The sequence below is a fragment of the Balaenoptera physalus genome (assembly GCF_965194825.1).
Source record: "Balaenoptera physalus genome assembly, chromosome: 14".
NCBI lineage: Eukaryota > Metazoa > Chordata > Mammalia > Artiodactyla > Balaenopteridae > Balaenoptera > Balaenoptera physalus.
The window spans coordinates 49376653-49397162 of NC_138893.1; the positions used below are offsets into that span (position 1 = coordinate 49376653).

Consider the following 20510-nt stretch of genomic DNA (forward strand, 5'->3'; position numbering starts at 1 on the left):
GGTTCTGCTTTATAACAAAGTGAATCAGCTATACATATACATATATCCCCATATCTCCTCCCTCTTGCAACTCCCTCCCTCCCTCTCTATCCCACCCCTCTAGGTGGTCACAAAGCACTGAGCTGATCTCCCTGTGCTATGTGGCTGCTTCCCACTAGCTATCTATTTTACATTTGGTAGTATATATAAGTCCATGCCACTCTCTCACTTTGTCCCAGCTTACCCTTCTCCCTCCCCGTGTGCTCAAGTCCATTCTCTACATCTGCGTCTTTATTCCTGTCCTGCCCCTAGGTTCTTCAGAACCTTTTTTTTTTTTTTTTTAGATGCCATATATATGTGTTAGCATACGGTATTGGCTTTTCTTTTTCTTACTTCACTCTGTATGACAGACTCTAGGTCCATCCACCTCACTACAAATAGCTCAATTTCATTTCTTTTTATGGTTGAGTAATATTCCATTGTATATATGTGCCACATCTTTATCCATTCATCTGTCAATGGACACTTAGGTTGCTTCCATGTCCTGGCTATTGTAAATAGAGCTGCAATGAACATTGGGGTACATGACTCTTTTTGAATTATGGTTTTCTCAGGGTATATGCCCAGCAGTGGGATTGCTGGGTCATATGGTAATTCTATTTTTAGTTATTTAAGGAACCTCCATATTGTTCTCCATAGTGGCTGTATCAATTTACATTCCCACCAACAGTGCAAGAGGGTTCCCTTTTCTCCACACCCTCTCCAGCATTTGTTGTTTGTAGATTTTCTGATGATGCCCATTCTAACTGGTGTGAGGTGATACCTCATCGCAGTTTTGATTTGCATTTCTCTAATAATTAGTGATGTTGAGCAGCTTTTCATGTGCTTCGTGGCCGTCTGTATGTCTTCTTTGGAGAAATGTCTATTTAGGTCTTCTGCCCATTTTTGGATTGGGTTGTTTGTTTTTTTACTATTGAGCTGCATGAGCTGTTTATGTATTTTGGAGATTAATCCTTTGTCCATTGATTTGTTTGCAAATATTTTCTCCCATTCTGAGGGTTGTCTTTTCGTCTTGTTTATGGTTTCCTTTGCTATGCAAAAGCTTTGAAGTTTCATTAAGTACCATTTGTTTATTTTTGTTTTTATTTCCATTACTCTAGGAGGTGGATCAAAAAAGATCTTGCTGTGATTTATGTCATAGAGTGTTCTTCCTATGTTTTCCTCTAAGAGTTTTATAGTGTCCAGTCTTACATTTAGGTCTGTAATCCATTTTAAGTTTATTTTTGTGTATGGTGTTAGGGAGTATTCTAATTTCATTCTTTTACATGTAGCTGTCCAGTTTTCCCAGCACCACTTATTGAAGAGACTGTCTTTTCTCCATTGTATATCCTTGACTCCTTTCTTATAGATTAGTTGACCATAGGTGCGTGGGTTTACCTCTGGGCTTTCTATCCTGTTCCATTGATCTATGTTTCTGTTTTTGTGCCAGTACCATATTGTCTTGATTACTGTAGCTTTGTAGTATAGTCTGAAGTCAGGGAGTCTGATTCCTCCAGCTCCATTTTTTCCCTCAAGACTGCTTTGGCTATTCGGGGTCTTTTGTATCTCCATATAAATTTTAAGATTTTTTGTTCTAGTTCCGTCAAAAATGTCATTGGTAATTTGATAGGGAATGCATTGAATCTGTAGATTGCTTTGTGTAGTATAGTCATTTTCACAATATTGATTCTTCCAATCCAAGAACATGGTATATCTCTCCATCTGTTTGTATCATCTTTAATTTCTTTCATCAGTGTCTTATAGTTTTCTGCACACAGGTCTTTTGTCTCCCTAGGTGGGTTTATTCCTAGGTATTTTATTCTTTTTGTTGCAATGGTAAATGAGAGTGTTTCCTTAATTTCTCTTTCAGATTTTTCATCATTAGTGTACAGGAATGCAAGAGATTTCTGTGCATTAATTTTGTATCCTGCAACTTTACCAAATTCATTGATTAGCTCTAGTAGTTTTCTGGTGGCATCTTTAGGATTCTCTTTGCATAGTATCATGTCATCTGCAAACAGTGACAGTTTTACTTCTTCTTTTCCAATTTGTATTCTTTTTATTTCTGTTTCTTCTCTGATTGCCGTGGCTAGGACTTCCAAAACTATGTTGAATTACAGCGGTGAGAGTGGACATCCTTGTCTCGTTCCTGATCTTAGAGGAAATGCTTTCAGTTTTTCACCATTGAGAATGATGTTTGCTGTGGGTTTGTCGTATATGGCCTTTATTATGTTGAGGTAGGTTCCCTCTATGCCCACTTTCTGGAGAGTTTTTATCATAAGTGGGTGTTGAATTTTGTCAAAAGCTTTTTCTGCATCTATTGAGATGATCATATGTTTTTTATTCTTCTATTTGTTAATATGGTGTATCACATTGATTTGCGTATATTGAAGAATCCTTGCATCCCTGGGATAAGTCCCTCTTGATCATGGTGTATGATCCTTTTAATGTGTTGTTGGATTCTATTTGCTAGTATTTTGTTGAGGATTTTTGCATCTATATTCATCAGTGATATTGGTCTGTAATTTTCTTTTTTTGTCTGGTTTTGGTATCAGAGTGATGGTGGTGGCCTCATAGAATGAGTTCGGGCGCGTTCCTTCCTCCGCAATTTGTTGGAACAGTTTGAGAAGGATGGGTGTTAGCTCTTCTCTAAATATTTGATAGAATTCACCTGTGAAGCCATCTGGTCCTGGACTTCTGTTTGTTGGAAGATTTTTAATCACAGTTTCAATTTCATTACTTGTGATTAGTCTGTTCATATTTTCTATTTCTTCCTTGTTCAGTCTTGGAAGGTTATACCTTCTAAAAATTTGTCAATTTCTTCCAGGTTGTCCATTTTATTGGCACAGTGTTGCTTGTTGTAGTCGCTTAGGATGCTTTGTATTTCTTCGGTGTCTGTTGTAACTTCAACTTTTTCATTTCTAATTTTATTGATTTGAGTCCTCTCCCTCTTTTTCTTGATGAGTCTGGCTAATGGTTTATCAATTTTGTTTAACTTCTCAAAGAACCAGCTTTTAGTTTTATTGATCTTTGCTATTGTTTCTATTTCATTTACTTCTGCTCTGATCTTTATGATTTCTTTCTTTCTGCTAACTTTGGGTTTTTTTGTTCTTCTTTCTCTAGTTCCCTTAGATGTAAGGTTAGATTGTTTATTTGAGGTTTTTCTTGTTTCTTGAGGTAGGCTTGTATAGCTATAAACTTCCCTCTTAGAACTGCTTTTGATGCATCCCATAGGTTTTGGACCTTCGTGTTTTCATTGTAATTTGTCTCTAGGTATTTTTTGATTTCCTCTTTGATTTCTTAAGTGATGTCTTGGTTATTTAGTAACGTATTGTTTAGCCTCCATGTGTTTGTGTTTTTTACGTTTTTTCCCTGTAATTGATTTCTAATCTCATAGCGTTGTGGTCGGAAAAGATGCTTGATATGATTTCAATTTTCTTAAATTTACTGAGGCTTGATTTGTGACCCAAGATGTGATCTATCCTGGAGAATGTTCTGTGTGCACTTGAGAAGGAAGTGTAATCTGCAGTTTTTGGATGGAATGTCCTATAAGTATCTATTAAATCTATCTGGACTATTGTGTGATTTAAAGCTTGTGTTTCCTTATTAATTTTCTGTTTGGATGATCTGTCCATTGGTGTAAGTGAGGTGTTAAAGTTCCCCACTATTATTGTGTTACTGTCGATTTCCTCTTTTATAGCTGTTAGCAGTTACCTTATGTATTGAGGTGCTCCTATGTTGGGTGCATATATATTTATAATTGTTATATCTTCTTCTTGGATTGATCCCTTGATCATTATGTAGTGTCCTTCCTTGTCTCTTGTAACATTCTTTATTTTAAAGTCTATTTTATCTGATATGAGTATAGCTACTCCAGCTTTCTTTTGATTTTCATTTGCATGGAATATCTTTTTCCATCCCCTCACTTTCAGTCTGTATGTGTCCGTAGGTCTAAAGTGGGTCTCTTGTAGACAGCATATATATGGGTCTTGTTTTTGTATCCATTCAGCGAGCCTGTGTCTTTTGGTTGGAGCAGTTAATCCATTCATGTTTAAGGTAATTATCGATATGTATGTTCCTATGACCATTTTCTTAATTGTTTTGGGTTTGTTTTTGTAGGTCTTTTTCTTCTCTTGTATCTCCCACTTAGAGAAGTTCCTTTAGCATTTGTTGTAGAGCTGGTTTGGTGGTGCTGAATTCTCTTAGCTTTTGCTTGTCTGTAAAGCTTTTGATTTCTCCGCTGAATCTGAATGAGATCCTTGCCGACTAGAGTAATCTTGGTTGTAGGTTCTTACCTTTCATTGCTTTAAATATATCGTGCCACTCCCTTCTGGCTTGTAGAGTTTCTGCTGACAAATCAGCTTTAACTTTATGTGAGTTCCCTTGTATGTTATTGGTCATTTTTCCCTTCTTGCTTTCATAATTTTTCCTTGTCTTTAATTTCTGTCAGTTTGATTACTATGTGTCTCGGCGTGTTTCTCCTTGGGTTTATCCTGTATGGGACTCTCTGCGCTTCCTGGACTTGGGTGGCTATTTCCTTTCCCATGTTAGGGACATTTTCGACTATAATCTCTTCAAATATTTTCTCGGGTCCTTTCTCTCTCTCTTCTCCTTCTGGAATCTCTATAATGCAAATGTTGTTGTGTAATGTTGTCCCAAAGGTCTGTTAGGCTGTCTTCATTTCTTTTCATTCTTTTTTCTTTATTCTCTTCCACAGCAGTGAATTCCACCATTCTGTCTTCCAGGTCACTTATCCGTTCTTCTGCCTCGGTTATTCTGCTATTGATTCCTTCTAGTGTAGTTTTCATTTCAGTTATCGTATTGTTCATCCCTGTTTGTTTTTTAATTCTTCTAGGTGCTTGTTCTTTAATTCTTCTAGGTCTTTGTTAAACATTTCTTGCATCTTCTCAATCTTTGCCTCCATTCTTTTTCTGAGGTCCTGGATCATCTTCACTATCATTATTCTGAATTCTTTTTCTGGAAGGTTGCCTATCGCCACTTCATTTAGTTGTTTTTCTGGGTTTTTTTCTTGTTCCTTCATCTGGTACATAGTCCTCTGCCTTTTCATTTTGTCTGTCTTTCTGTGAATGTGGTTTTCATTCCACAGGCTGCAGCATTGTTCTTCTTGCTTCTGCTGTCTGCCCTCTGGTGGATGAGGCTATCTAAGAGGCTTGTGCAAGCTTCCTGATGAGAGGGACTGGTGGTGGGTAGAGCTGGGTGTTGCTCTGGTGGGCAGAGCTCAGTAAAACTTTAATCCACTCGTCTGCTGATGGGTGGGGCTGGGTTCCCTCCTTGTTGGTTGTTTGGCCTGAGGCGACCCAGCACTGGAGCCTACCCAGGCTCTTTGGTTGGGCTAATGGCAGACTCTGGGAGAGCTCACACCAAGGAGTACTTCCCAGAACTTCTGCTGCCAGTGTCCTTGTCCCCACGGTGAGCCACAGTCATCCGCTGCCTCTGCAGGAGACCCTCCAACATTAGCAGGTAGGTCTAGTTCAGTCTCCTATGGGGTCACTGCTCCTTCCTGAGTCCTGATGCGCACACGACTTTGTGTGTGCCCTCCAAGAGTGGAGTCTCTGTTTCCCCCAGTCCTGTCAAAGTCGTGCAATCAAATCCCACTAGCCTTCAAAGTTGGATTCTCTAGAAATTCCTCCTCCCATTGCTGGACTCCCAGGTTGGGAAGCCTGACATGGGGCTCAGAACCTTCACTCCAGTGGGCGGACTTCTGTGGTATAATTGTTCTCCAGTTTGTGAGTCACCCACCCAGCAGTTATGGGATTTGATTTTATTGTGATTGCGCCCCTCCTACCGTCTCATTGCAGCTTCTCCTTTGTCTTTGGATGTGGGGTATCTTTTTTGGTGAGTTCCAGTGTCTTCCTGTTGATGATTATTCAACAGTTAGTTGTGATTCCGGTGCTCTCGCAAGAGGGAGTGAGCGCATGTCCTTCTACTCTGCCATCTTCAACCAATCTCCTTTATTTTTTTTAATGAAGTTTTTTTTTGGTTTTTGTTTTTGCTTTTTTTGGCCATGCCGCACAGCTTCCAAGATCTTAATTCCCTGACCAGGGATCAAACCTGTGGCCCCTGCAGTGGAAGCACAGAGTCCTGGACCACGAGGGAAGGGTAGATAATGCATTCACTCACAAAGATGGGAAATAATGGGAGACGAATACATTTGAATAGTGAGGGGAGAAGGGAGATGAGTTCATTTTGGGTCCTATGAATGCAAGGTGCCAGTGGAACTTCCAGGTCAGAGGATCCAATAACCAGTTGTCCAGAAATCAGGCTGTCAGTAGAGGTTCAAGGTAGAGGGTATCACTGAACTCCTGGTTTTGAATGAAACTGGCCATGGAGTGAAGGCGAAGCAGGGCTTTTCAAAGTGGGGTCCATGGATCATTTATACTGTATCTCCAGCTTGTTAAAAATGAAGTCTCGAGTGATTAATCAAAATGAAGGAGAAGCAGGAGAGAGGAACCAAGATGGCGGAGTAGAAGGATGTGCTCTCACGCCCTCTTGTGAGAACACCAGAATCACAACTAGCTGCTGGACAAGCATCGACAGGAAGACACTGGAACTCACCAAAAAAGATACCCCACATCCAAAGACAAAGGAGAAGCCACAATGAGACGGCAGAAGGGGCGCAATCAGAGTATAATCAAATCCCATAACTGGTGGGTGGGTGACTCACAGACTGGCGAACACTTATACCACAGAAGTCCACACACTGGAGTGAAGGTTCTGAGCCCCACGTCAGGCTTCCCAACCTGGGGGTCCGGCAACGGGAGGAGGAATTCATACAGAATCAGACTTTGAAGCCTAGTGGGAACTGACTGCAGGACTTCGACAGGACTGGGGGAAACAGAGACTCCACTCTTGGAGGGCGCACACAAAATAGTGTGCGCATCGGGACCCAGGGGAAGGAGCAGTGACCCTGGGGGAGACTGAACCAGACGTACCTGCTAGTGTTGGAAGGTCTGCTGCAGAGGCAGGGGGTGGCTCTGTTTCACCTTGGGGACAAGGACACTGGCAGCAGAAGTTCTGGGAAGTACTCCTTGGCGTGAGCCCTCCCAGAGTCTGTCATTAGCCCCACCAAAGAGGCCAGGTAGGCTCCAGTATTGGGTTGCCTCAGGCAAAACAACCAACAGGGAGGGAACCAAGCCCCACCCATCAACAGTCAAGTGGATTAAAGTTTTTTTTTTTTTTTTTTAAATAGGGAGCATTTTCTTTTTTCAAATTTTATTTATTTATTTTATTTATGGCTGTGTTGGGTCTTCGTTTCTGTGCGAGGGCTTTCTCTAGTTGTGGCAAGTGGGGGCCACTCTTCATCGCGGTGCGCGGGCCTCTCACTATCGCGGCCGCTCTTGTTGCGGAGCACAGGCTCCAGACGTGCAGGCTCAGTAATTGTGGCTCACGGGCCCACTTGCTCCGTGGCATGTGGGATCTTCCCAGACCAGGACTCGAACCGGTGTCCCCTGCATTGGCAGGCAGATTCTCAACCACTGCGCCACCAGGGAAGCCCTGGATTAAAGTTTTACTGAGCTCTGACCGCCACAGCAACAGTCAGCTCTACCCACAACCAGAGCCTCTCATCAAGCCTCTTAGATAGCCTCAACCACCAGAGGGCAGACAGCAGAAGCAAGAAAAACTACAAACAAAGCCTGTGGAACAAAAACCTGTGGAACAAAAACCACATTCACAGAAAGATAGACAAGATGAAAAGGCAGAGGGCTATATACCAGATGAAGGAACAAGAAAAAACCCAAGAAAAACAACTAAATGAAGTGGACATAGGCAACCTTCCAGAAAAAGAATTCAGAATAATGAGAGTGAAGATGATCCAGGACCTCGTAATAAGAATGGAGGCAAAAATCGAGAAGATGCAAGAAATGATTAACAAAGACCTAGAAGAATTAAAGAACAAACAAACATAGATGACCAATACAATAACTGAAATGAAAACTACACTAGAAGGAATCAATAGCAGAATAACTGAGGCAGAAGAACGGATAAGTGACCTGGAAGACAGAATGGTGGAATTCACTGCTGTGGAAGAGAATAAAGAAAAAAGAATGAAAAGAAATGAAGACAGCCTAACAGACCTTTGGGACAACATTAAACACAACAACATGTGCATTATAGAGGTCCCAGAAGGAGAAGAGAGAGAGAAAGGACCCGAGAAAATATTTGAAGAGATTACAGTCGAAAATGTCCCTAACATGGGAAAGGAAATAGCCACCCAAGTCCAGGAAGCGCAGAGAGTCCCATACAGGATAAACCCAAGGAGAAACACTCCGAGACACATAGTAAACAAACTGACAAAAATTAAAGACAAGGAAAAATTATGAAAGCAAGAAGGGAAAAACGACCAATAACATACAAGGGAACTCACATAAAGTTAACAGCTGATTTGTCAGCAGAAACTCTACAAGCCAGAAGGGAGTGGCAGGATATATTTAAAGCAATGAAAGGTAAGAACCTACAACGAAGATTACTCTACTCAGCAAGGATCTCATTCAGATTTGATGGAGAAATCAAAAGCTTTACAGACAAGCAAAAGCTAAGAGAATTCAGCACCACCAAACCAGCTCTACAACAAATGCTAAAGGAACTTCTCTAAGTGGGAGATACAAGAGAAGAAAAGGACCTACAAAAACAAACCCAAAACAATTAAGAAAATGGTCATAGGAACATACCTATCGATAATTACCTTAAACATGAATGGATTAACTGCTCCAACCAAAAGACACAGGCTCGCTGAATGGATACAAAAACAAGACCCATATATATGCTATCTACAAGAGACCCACGTTAGACCTACAGACACATACAGACTGAAAGTGAGGGGATGGAAAAAGATATTCCATGCAAATGGAAATCAAAAGAAAGCTGGAGTAGCTATACTCATATCAGATAAAATAGACTTTAAAATAAAGAATGTTACAAGAGACAAGGAAGGACACTATATAATGATCAAGGGATCAATCCAAGAAGAAGATATAACAATTATAAATATATATGCACCCAACATAGGAGCACCTCAATACATAAGGCAACTGCTAACAGCTCTAAAAGAGAAAATCGAAAGTAACACAATAATAGTGGGGGACTTTAACACCTCACTTACACCAATGGACAGATCATCCAAAATGAAAATAAATAAGGAAACAGAAGCTTTAAATGACACAATAGACCAGACAGATTTAATTGATATTTATTGGACATTCCATCCAAAAACAGCAGATTACACTTTCTTCTCAAGTGCGCACGGAACATTCTCCAGGATAGATCACATCTTGGGTCACAAATCAAGCCTCAGTAAATTTAAGAAAATTGAAGTAATATCAAGCATCTTTTCTGACCACAACGCTATGAGATTAGAAATGAATTACAGTGAAAAAAACGTAAAAAACACAAACACATGGAGGCTAAACAATACATTACTAAATAACCAAGACATCACTTAAGAAATCAAAGAGGAAATCAAAAAATACCTAGAGACAAATGACAATGAAAACACGACGACCCAAAACCTATGGGATGCAGCAAAAGCAGTTCTAAGAGGGAAGTTTATTGCTATACAAGTCTACGTAAAGAAACAAGAAAAATCTCAAGTAAACAATCTAACCTTACACCTAAAGAAACTAGAGAAAGAAGAACAAACAAAACCCAAAGTTAGCAGAAGGAAAGAAATCATAAAGATCAGAGCAGAAATAAATGAAATAGAAACAAAGAAAACAATAGCAAAGATCAATAAAACTAAAAGCTGGTTCTTTGAGAAGATAAACAAAATTGATAAACCATTAGCCAGACTCTTGAAGAAAAAGAGGGAGAGGACTCAAATCAATAAAATCAGAAATGAAAAAGGAGAAGTTACAACAGACACCGCAGAAAAACAAAGCATCCTAAGAGACTACTACAAGCAACTCTGTGCCAATAAAATGGACAACTTGGAAGAAATGGACAAATTCTTAGAAAGGTATAACCTTCCAAGACTGAACCAGGGAGAAACAGAAAATATGAACAGACCAATCACAAGTAATGAAATTGAAACTGTGATTAAAAATCTTCCAACAAACAGAAGTCCAGGACCAGATGGCTTCACAGGTGAATTCTATCAAACATTTAGAGAAGAGCTAACACCCATCCTTCTCAAACTGTTCCAACAAATTGCGGAGGAAGGAACGCGCCCGAACTCATTCTATGAGGCCACCATCACCCTGATACCAAAACCAGACAAAGATACTACAAAAAAAGAAAATTACAGACCAATATCACTGATGAATATAGATGCAAAAATCCTCAACAAAATACTAGCAAACAGAATCCAACAACACATTAAAAGGATCATACACCACAATCAAGTGGGACTTATCCCAGGGATGCAAGGATTCTTCAATATACGCAAATCAATCAATGTGATACACCATATTAACAAACTGAAGAATAAAAACCATATGATCATCTCAATAGATGCAGAAAAAGCTTTTGACAAAATTCAACACCCACTTATGATAAAAACTCTCCAGAAAGTGGGCATAGAGGGAACCTACCTCAACATAATAAAGGCCATATACGACAAACCCACAGCAAACAACATCCTCAACGGTGAAAAACTGAAAGCATTTCCTCTAAGATCAGGAACGAGACAACGATGTCCACTCTCACCACTATTATTCAACATAGTTTTGGAAGTCCTAGCCACGGCAATCAGAGAAGAAAGAGAAATAAAAGGAATACAAATTGGAAAAGAAGAAGTAAAACCGTCACTTTTTGCAGATATCATGATACTATACATAGAGAAACCTAAAACTACCACCCGAAAACTACTAGAGCTAATTAATGAATTTGGTAAAGTTGCAGGATACAAAATTAATGCAAAGAAATCTCTTGCATTCCTATACACTAATGATGAAAGATTTGAAAGAAAAATTATGGAAACATTCCCATTTACCACTGCAACAAAAAGAATAAAATACCTAGGAATAAACCTACCTTGGGAGACAAAAGACCTGTGTGCAGAAAACTATAAGACACTGATGAAAGAAATTAAAGACGATACAAACAGATGGAGAGATAGACCATGTTCTTGGATTGGAAGAATCAATATTGTGAAAATGACTATACTACCCAAAGCAATCGACAGATTCAATGCAATCCCTATCAAATTACCAATGATATTTTTTATGGAACTAGAACAAAAAATCTTAAAATTTGTATGGAGACACAAAAGACCCCGAATAGCCAAAGCAGTCTTGAGGGAAAAAACGGAGCTGGAGGAATCAGACTCCCTGACTTCAGACTATACTACAAAGCTACAGTAATCAAGACAATATGGTACTGGCACAAAAACAGAAATACAGATCAATGGAACAGGATAGAAAGCCCAGAGATAAACCCACGCACCTATGGTCAACTAATCTATGACAAAGGAGGCAAAGATATACAATGGAGAAAAGACAGTCTCTTCAATAAGTGGTGCTGGGAAAACTGGACAGCTACATGTAAAAGAATGAAATTAGAATACTCCCTAACACCATACACAAAAGTAAACTCAAAATGGATTAGAAACCTAAATGTAAGACTGGACACTATAAAACTCTTAGAGGAAAACATAGGAAGAACACTCTTTGACATAAATCACAGCAAGATCTTTTTTGATCCACCTCCTAGAGTAATGGAAATAAAAACAAAAATAAACAAATGGGACCTAATGAAACTTCAAAGCTTTTGCACAGCAAAGGAAACCATAAACAAGACGAAAAGACAACCCTCAGAATGGGAGAAAATATTTGCAAACGAATCAATGAACAAAGGATTAATCTCCAAAATATATAAACAGCTCATTCAGCTCAATATTAAAGAAACAAACAACCCAATGCAAAAATGGGCAGAAGACCTAAATAGACATTTCTCCAAAGAAGACATACAGACGGCCACGAAGCACATGAAAAGCTGCTCAACATCACTAATTATTAGAGAAATGCAAATCAAAACTGCGATGAGGTATCACCTCACACCAGTTAGAATGGGCATCATCAGAAAATCTACAAACAACAAATGCTGGAGAGGGTGTGGAGAAAAGGGAACCCTCTTGCACTGTTGGTGGGAATGTAAATTGATACAGCCACTATGGAGAACAATATGGAGGTTCCTTAAATAACTAAAAATAGAATTACCATATGACCCAGCAATCCCACTACTGGGCATATACCCAGAGAAAACCGTAATTCAAAAAGACACATGCACCCCAATGTTCATTGTAGCACTATTTACAATAGCCAGGTCATGGAAGCAACCTAAATGCCCATCGACAGATGAATGGATAAAAAAGTTGTGGTACATATATACAATGGAATATTACTCAGCCATAAGAAGGAACGAAATTGAGTCATTTGTTGAGACATGGATGGATCTAAAGACTGTCATACAGAGTGAAGTAAGTCAGAAAGAGAAAAACAAATATCGTATATTAACACATGTATGTGGAACCTAGAAAAATGGTACAGATGAACCGGGTTGCAGGGCAGAAGTTGAGACACAGATGTAGAGAAGAAATGTATGGACACCAAGGGGGGAAAACTGTGGTGGGGTGTGGATGGGGTGTGCTGAATTGGGCGATTGGGATTGACATGTATACAGTGATGTGTATAAAATTGATGATTGATTAAAAAAAATAAATAAGAAAAAAGACCTCTCGTCTTTTGATGTTCTAAAAAAAAAAAAACATTTTGCACCCAAGTGACAATGATAATATAACATATTAAAATATGTGGGATGCAGCTAAAGTATTCCTAGAGGGAAATTTATAGTATTCAATGTTTACATTAAAAAAAGAAGAGGGGGCTTCCCTGGTGGCACAGTGGTTAAGAATCCACCTTCCAATGCAGGGGACACAGGTTCCAGCCCTTGTCTGGGAAGATCCACATGCCACAGAGCAACTAAGCCCCTGTGCCTGTACTCTAGACCCCGTGAGCCACAACTACTGAGCCTGCGTGCCACAACTACTGAAGCCCGCACACCTAGAGCCAGTGCTGTGCAACAAGAGAAGCCACCGCAATGAGAAGCCCACATACCACAATTAACAGTTGCCCCTGCTCGCCGCAACTAGAGAAAGCCCACACACAGCAACTAAGACCCAGTGCAGCCAAAAATAAATAAATAAAATATATAAATTTTTTAAAAAAGAAAAAGAAAGGCACCTATTAGAATGGCTAAAATCCAAAATACTGACAACACCAAATGTTGACAAGAATGTGAAGCAACAGGAACTCTCATTCACAGCCAGCAGGAATGCAAAGTGTACAGCCACTTTGGAAGACAGTTTGGCAGTTTATTACAAAACTAAACCTCTTAACCATACAATTCAGCACTCATGCTCCTTGGTATTTACCCAAATGAGTTGATAGTTTATGTCCACACAAAAACCTGCACACAAATGTTTACACACTTGAACTTAGCCAAAAGGCCAAGAAGTGACTGCACATAAATGTTTATAGAGCTGTAGTCATAATTACCAAAACTTGGAAACAACCAAGATGTCCTTCAATAAGTGAATAGATAAATAAACAGTGGTACATCCATACAATGGCATATCATTCAGCAATAAAAGAAATGGGCTATCAAGCCATGACAAGACATGGAAGAAACTTGAATGTATTTTACTAAGTGAAAGAAGCCTACTCAAAAGGCTACATACTGTATGATTCAAACTATTTGACATTCTGGAAAAGGTAAGACTACAGAGACAGTACAAAGATCAGTGTTGCCAGGGGTTGGTAGGAAAGAGGGAAGAACAGACAGAGCACAGGGGATTTTTAGGGCAGTTAAACTACTGTATGATACAACAACAGTGGATATATGTCATTATACAATGGTCAAAACCCACAGAATATACATCAAGCATGAACCCTAATGTAAACTATGGACTCTGAGTGATAATCATGTGTTAATGTAGATCCATTGATTGTAACACATGTACCACTCTGATGTGAGCAAAGAGTTGGGGAGGCTGTGTGTACGTGGGATCAGGGGGTGTATGGGTACTCTCTGTACTTTCTGCTCAGTTTTACTGTGAACCTAAAATTTCCCTAAAGTCTATTGATTAAAAAAACAAAGGTCTAAATCATGGTTTTCTCCTTTATTTTGTTAATTGGTGATTGTATCAAATGGATTTTGAATGTTAAACCAACTTGTGTCCCTTATAAGCAGCATGTAAGTGTTTCATTGTTTTTTTTTTTTTTGGCCACACCACTCAGCATGTGGGATCTTAGTTCCCCAACTAGGGATTGAACCCACACCCCCTGCAGTGGAAGCTCTGAGTCCAAACCACTGGATTGCCAGGGAAGTCCCTGTTTTTTGTTTTTTATATACAGACTGACATTGTTTTTTATTGGAGTGCTTAGATTCTAATTTTTTTTTTTTTAATTTTTATTGGAGTATAGTTGCTGTGGCCCGCAAGCTGTGTGGTAAAGCAAAAAAAAAAAAAAAAAAGTATTGAAAAGAAGAAAAGAAATAGAGGTATATTTTTTGAAAGTGGCAAGGGATATTAAGAGTAATTAAAATAAAATGCTCTAAATATAAGCCAGGTTCCAGTTCTCGCCTTACATTTGAAAAATGCTCTAAATATACATTTTGAAAACAAAGTGGAGTCACAGTAAATGAGGTAAAGTATGCATCTGAAAGGAGTTTTTTAATTGAATATTTATTTGAAAAGAAAGGGAGTCCTAGTGTTACATTCTGAATGTTTAACATGTTGAATATGTGACTTAGAGTTCTTTTGATTAGGGGACTGGCAGATTTCCCTCATCAGAGACTGATATATTCATAGGCTTCACCCATCATCCTGTAATGGGTCACATTTATAGTCACACCCAAATTTCTAAGCTCTGAGATGGTAGTGGAGATATTTATTATTCATAGACTCAGAACAGCTGCCACAGCTCTGCAAGCCATCAGCTTTTGTTTCAACTGGTGTTGCTGGTCTGCTGGCTATTGCTCTGCTGGCTGCTGTCACCCTGCTGCCCACAGGCCAATGCCCACATCACTGCCAATTAATCTTAGTGGGGCTCAGGCTGCTGCTGACCTCTTCTTTTTTTTTTTTTTGAATTTTATTTATTTTTTATACAGCAGGTTCTTATTAGTTATCTATTTCATACACATCAGTGTATACATGTCAATCCCAATCTCCCAATTCATCACACCACCACCACCCCGCCCCCCGCCACTTTCCCTCCTTGGTGTCCACCTCTTCTTTTCTTCAGTGTCATGGCTGCCTCTGAACTGCCAATCTTTAATTCTCAAAACCCTCTGGACAAAGGCATAATTTCTCTATTACAACCAGAGGGGATTCCCAAAGCAAAGATTTGAGATCCTAAAGACTCAGGATGTCAACTACACTTCAATAAAAAAATAAATTAAAAAAAAAGACTCAGGGACTTCCCTGGTGGCACAGTGGTTGAGAATCTGCCTGCCAATGCAGGGGACACGGGTTCGAGCCCTTGTCCGGCAAGATCCCACATGCCGTGGAACAACGAAGCGCATGCGCCCCAACTACTGAGCCTGCGCTCTAGAGTCCACGTGCCACAACTACTGAAGCCCGTGGGCCTAAAGCCCGTGCTCTGCAACAAGAGAAGCCACCGCAATGAGAAGCCCGCACGCTGCAACAAAGAGTAGCCCCCGCTCACCGCAACTAGGGAAAGCCCGTGCGCAGCAACGAAGACCCAACGCGGCCAAAAGTACATAAATAAATAAATTTATTAAAAAAAAAAAAAAGACTCAGGATGTTCCTTGACACTACAGATCCCCCCTTCACCAGAACACACAGGCTCTCTGAGAGGCTGTCAGAAAGTGGTCAGGTTTCCTGACCACCACAAGTCCATGAAGTCTAGAAACACCAGCAAAGAGACATTATACCATCAGGAATTCTTCCACTGGAAAATAATAAATACTATCATCTATGTTTCCAGACTTTGTGGACATCCTGTATACAGACTAGGACCACTATCCTGAACGAAATCCAGTTCTGCTCTACTGTCCAGCCCACTCCAGCAGATTCCAGCAGACAATGTATCTTTCAAGGTTTCCAGTGATTCTGACTTTTTCAGAAACCCTCAGGCTATCTGGCAGCTCACATTTGAATTCTAAATATGGGCCAGGTTCCAGTTCTCGCCTTACATGATTCCTAGGCCTCTGCATATCTCATGTTTCAGTGCCTACCAACATCACAGGACCCTTTAAAAAGCTCTATAGTACACTGAGTTATTTGTAGTGAGGTGGACGGACCTAGAGTCTGTAATACAGAGTGAGATCAACTCGATGCTTTGTTATGACCTAGAGGGGTGGGATAGGGAGGGTGGGAGGGAGATGCAAGAGGGAGGGAATATGGAGATATATGTACACATATAGCTGATTCACTTTGTGTACAGCAGAAACTAACACAACATTGTAAAGCAATTACACTCCAATAAAGATGTGAAAGTAAAAAAAAGAAATAACCATCTTAAATGTGTAGGTACCCAATAACATAGCTTCAAAATACATGAAGAAAAAGCTAACAGAACATAAAGGAAAAATAGACAAGTCCACCATCATCGTTGTTTCCATTTTCCTCTCTCAGTAATTGAACAAATAGAAAAATCAACAAAGATGTAGAAGATCTGAACAACACTATCAATCAATTTGCCCTAGCTGACATTTATAGAACATTCCACCAGCAACAGCAAAATACATATTCTTTTCAAAAGCATGTGGAAGAGTCACCAAGAGAGACCATTTGCTGGGCCATGAAACAATCTCTATAAATAAAGAAGGATTGAAAAATCAATATCAGGTCAACTATAGACCTAAACAAGGAAAACAAATAATAAAGCCTTTGGAATATAATATAGAATATCTTTATTATCTCAGGATAAGGAAAATTTTCTTAACACACAAAAGTACTAATTTTGAAAGGAAATATTAATAAATATGTTATATGAGTCAGAAATCCAATAGGAAACAGGTGACACACTCAAACTAAAATGGTCTGAGAGGGATTTCCCTGGTGGCACAGTGGTTGAGAGTCTGCCTGCCAGTGCAGGGGACACGAGTTCGAGCCCTGGTCCAGGAGGATCCCACATGCCGTGGAGCAACTAAACCGGTGCACCACAGCTGCTGAGGCCCGTGCGCCTGGAGCCGGTGCTCCGCAACGGGAGAAGCCACCGCAATGAGAGGCCTGCGTACCACAACGAATAGTGGCCGCCGCTCCCTGCAACTTGAGGGGGCCCGCGCACAGCAACGAAGACCCAACACAGCCAAAAATAAATAAATAAATAAATAAATAAATAAATTTATTAAAAAATAAAATTAAAAATAAAATAAAATAAAATGGTCTGAAACAATCTATAAGGATGTTACCATCACTTGGACAAAAGCAATGAGAGTAAGAAGCAGGTTCAGAATCCCCAAGGGAAAGTTTATAGAGGAGACTGTGTCTTTTTTTTTTTTTTGGCCATGCTGCGTGGCATGTGGGAACTTACCCCAACCAGGGATTGAACCCGTGCCCCCTGCAGTGGGAGCATGGAGTCTTAACCACTGGATTGCCAGGGAAGTCCCGAGGAGACTGTCTTGAGGGGAGCAGTGACTTTTGATTTGAGAACACGGCAGTTTGGGGCTGGGAAAAATAAATACCTACTCTAATTCTCCACCTTCTTATGATTTCCTGCAGGGGCACTCCATTGGCCAAAACCCAATCAGGAGCCAAAGAGCAGAGAGTCCAATGATGCAATTCCTAGAGGTCAACCTCCCTAGGCAAAGAGCCAGTGGAGAAAGGTGGATAGTGTATATGGAGAGACAAATGCAAGATATCTGGCATATCTGACTAAATAAAAAGTAAGCTCTCTTTCATCAAAAAAAAAAAAAAAAAGATACTATAAAGAAAGTAAGGCAAGACACAGAACTGGAGAAAATATCTATACAGCATAAAACCAACAAAGGAACTGTATCCAAAATATATAAAAAATTCCCACAAATCAATAAGAGAAAAACAGAAAACCCAGTAGAAAAATGGTTGAAAGGCTTAAGTAGACACCTTCAGGAAAGGAACTCCAAACAGTCACTAAATATATGAAAAGGTGTTCAACCTCATTAGTAGTCAGGGAAATTCAAATTAAAACCACAATAAGATATCATTCATTCCACACCCAGAAGACTGGAGAAAATTTTGATTTGACGTGACTTACCTAGTGTTGGGGAGACTATGGAACAAAGGGAACTCTCTTGAGCTGCTGGTGGTAAATTAGTAAATACCTTTGGAAAATTGGCATTATATGGAAGATTGAAGATGCACTTACCCTATGACCAGCACTTTCCCTTCTAGGTTTAAATTCAGGGAACTCTTGCACAGGTACACCAATAGATACAAGAGTGTTCACAGCAGCATCACAACTTGAATGCCTGTTAATAAGTGAATTAGTAAAGAAATGGAAGTATACAGTGGACTACAACATATCAGAGAAATAAGCAAGTCACAGGAGAACCGATACAGTGTGGTACAATTTACATAAAGTTTAAAAACAAGACTATATATTCCTTAGGGATATATATATATATATATATATATATATATATATATATATATATATATATTTTAAGGGCCCCTCTGTGCCAGGCATTAACCCTTTATTTGTAGGATTATGGAACAGTTCAAGGGAGGTGGTGCGTGTGTCTTAGGAAGAGGTCAAGGATTTGGAAATGAGAGGAGATATTCAGAGGGTACAGGCCAGCAACTATTTCCCAACCAGTATTAAGATATTTCAATATTTTAACAATCGGTACTTATTACTGTTAATACTGGCTTAACATTCAGCCTTAACATACATACAGAAAGGGAATTTAACTGTGCTGGCAACATTCTGCTTATTAGGCTGAGAGATGGGTATGCAATTTTTCAATAAATTATTCTTTATACCTTTTTGCATTTCTTAAATATTAACTAATACATTTTAATTTCACTTAAAATATATGTCACAGTTTATAGTAGTAAAAATAAGATGCTTTGCACGGCTTGCAGGATCTCATTTCCCGGACCAGGGATTGAACCTGGGCCATGGCAGTGAAAACCCAGAATTCTAACCAATAGGCCACCAGAGAACTCCCAAGACAGTTTAAAATTTAAGAATATTATTAATTGCATCATGTTAGTGAGGAGTTATGTGCTTTGTACTCGTTCGTCAAGTTGAAATCTAGCTTGAAAACAGAATTTGAGCTCCAGTTTAAGTTAGGTTTTTTTTTAAACACTTTATTTCTTCCTAATCACAAAAATTCTAACTCACAAGAATAAGGCATCTGGAAAGACAGCAAGTGTTGAGTGGCTGTCAGATGATTCTCTGGTTAAATTAGACTCAGAAATTATAGACTAATTTATCAATGATGAAAGACTACTTTGGGACTTCCCTGGTGGCTCAGTGGTTAAGAATCCGCCTGCCAATGCCGGAGACACGGGTTCGAGCCCTGGTCCGGGAAGATACCACATGCTATGGAGCAACTAAGCCCATGCGCCACAACTACTGAGCCTATGCTCTAGAGCCCGCGAGCCACAACTACTGAGCCCATGTGCCACAACTACTGAAGCCTGCGCGCCTACAGCCTGGGCTCCGCAACGAGAAGCCACTGTGAGAAGTCCGCGCACTGCAATGAAGAGTAGCCTCCGCTCGCCGCAACTAGAGAAAGCCAGCACACAGCAACGAAGACCCAACACAGCCAAAGATAGATAAATAAATAAATAAATACATAAATTTATTTAAAAAAAAAAAAAGGAGAGACTACTTTGAGTTCCTTAGTATGTTGATGAGCATATCCTAAATTCTAAGGTTGAATATTTCAGTTTGGGAGATGAGAAATGAATAATTGGAAGAGTGTTTTTTTATGTTCTGGTACAGCATTTGACTATAGTTTTTAAATACAAAAAAAAAAAGGTCATCAATTTCTTATCCTTGAGTGAAGCAAATCATCAAGTGCTAGGAAAGTGTCAATCTCTTGGCAATAGAGACCTAATCACCAATTTGATCTTCTTAAGCACCTTGACATCTTAGCCAGTACTTTTATAGTTTCAACATTTTTTAAAATTGAAGAATAGGTGATTTACAATGCTGTGTTTAATTTATGCTGTACAGCAAAGTGACTCAGTTATACATATATATATTTTCATTCTGGTTTATCACAGGCTATTGAATATAGTTCCCTGTGCTATACAGTACAAACTTGTTGTTTATCCATCCTGTAATATACTAGTTTGCATCTGCTAATCCCAAGCTCCCAATCCTTTCCTCCCCTACCCCCTCTCCCCCTTGGCAACCACAAGTCTGTTCTCTATGTCTGTGAGTCTGTTTCTGTTTCATAGATATGTTCGTGTTGTGTTTTAGATTCCACATATAAGTGATATCATATGGTATTTGTCTTTCTCTTTCTGACTTATTTCGTTTAGTATGATCATCTCTAGGTCCACCCATGTTGCTGAA

General features: G+C 39.5%; 1 protein-coding gene across 1 annotated transcript in view; it reads right to left on the reverse strand.

Annotated features, from left to right (window-relative positions):
• Positions 1–20510, reverse strand: part of ELOVL3 (ELOVL fatty acid elongase 3) — a 31608-nt gene extending 11098 nt beyond the window's left edge. The window contains 1 exon segment of the mRNA XM_082425424.1: positions 18345–20510. The gene's annotated coding sequence lies outside the window, so the exon portion shown is untranslated.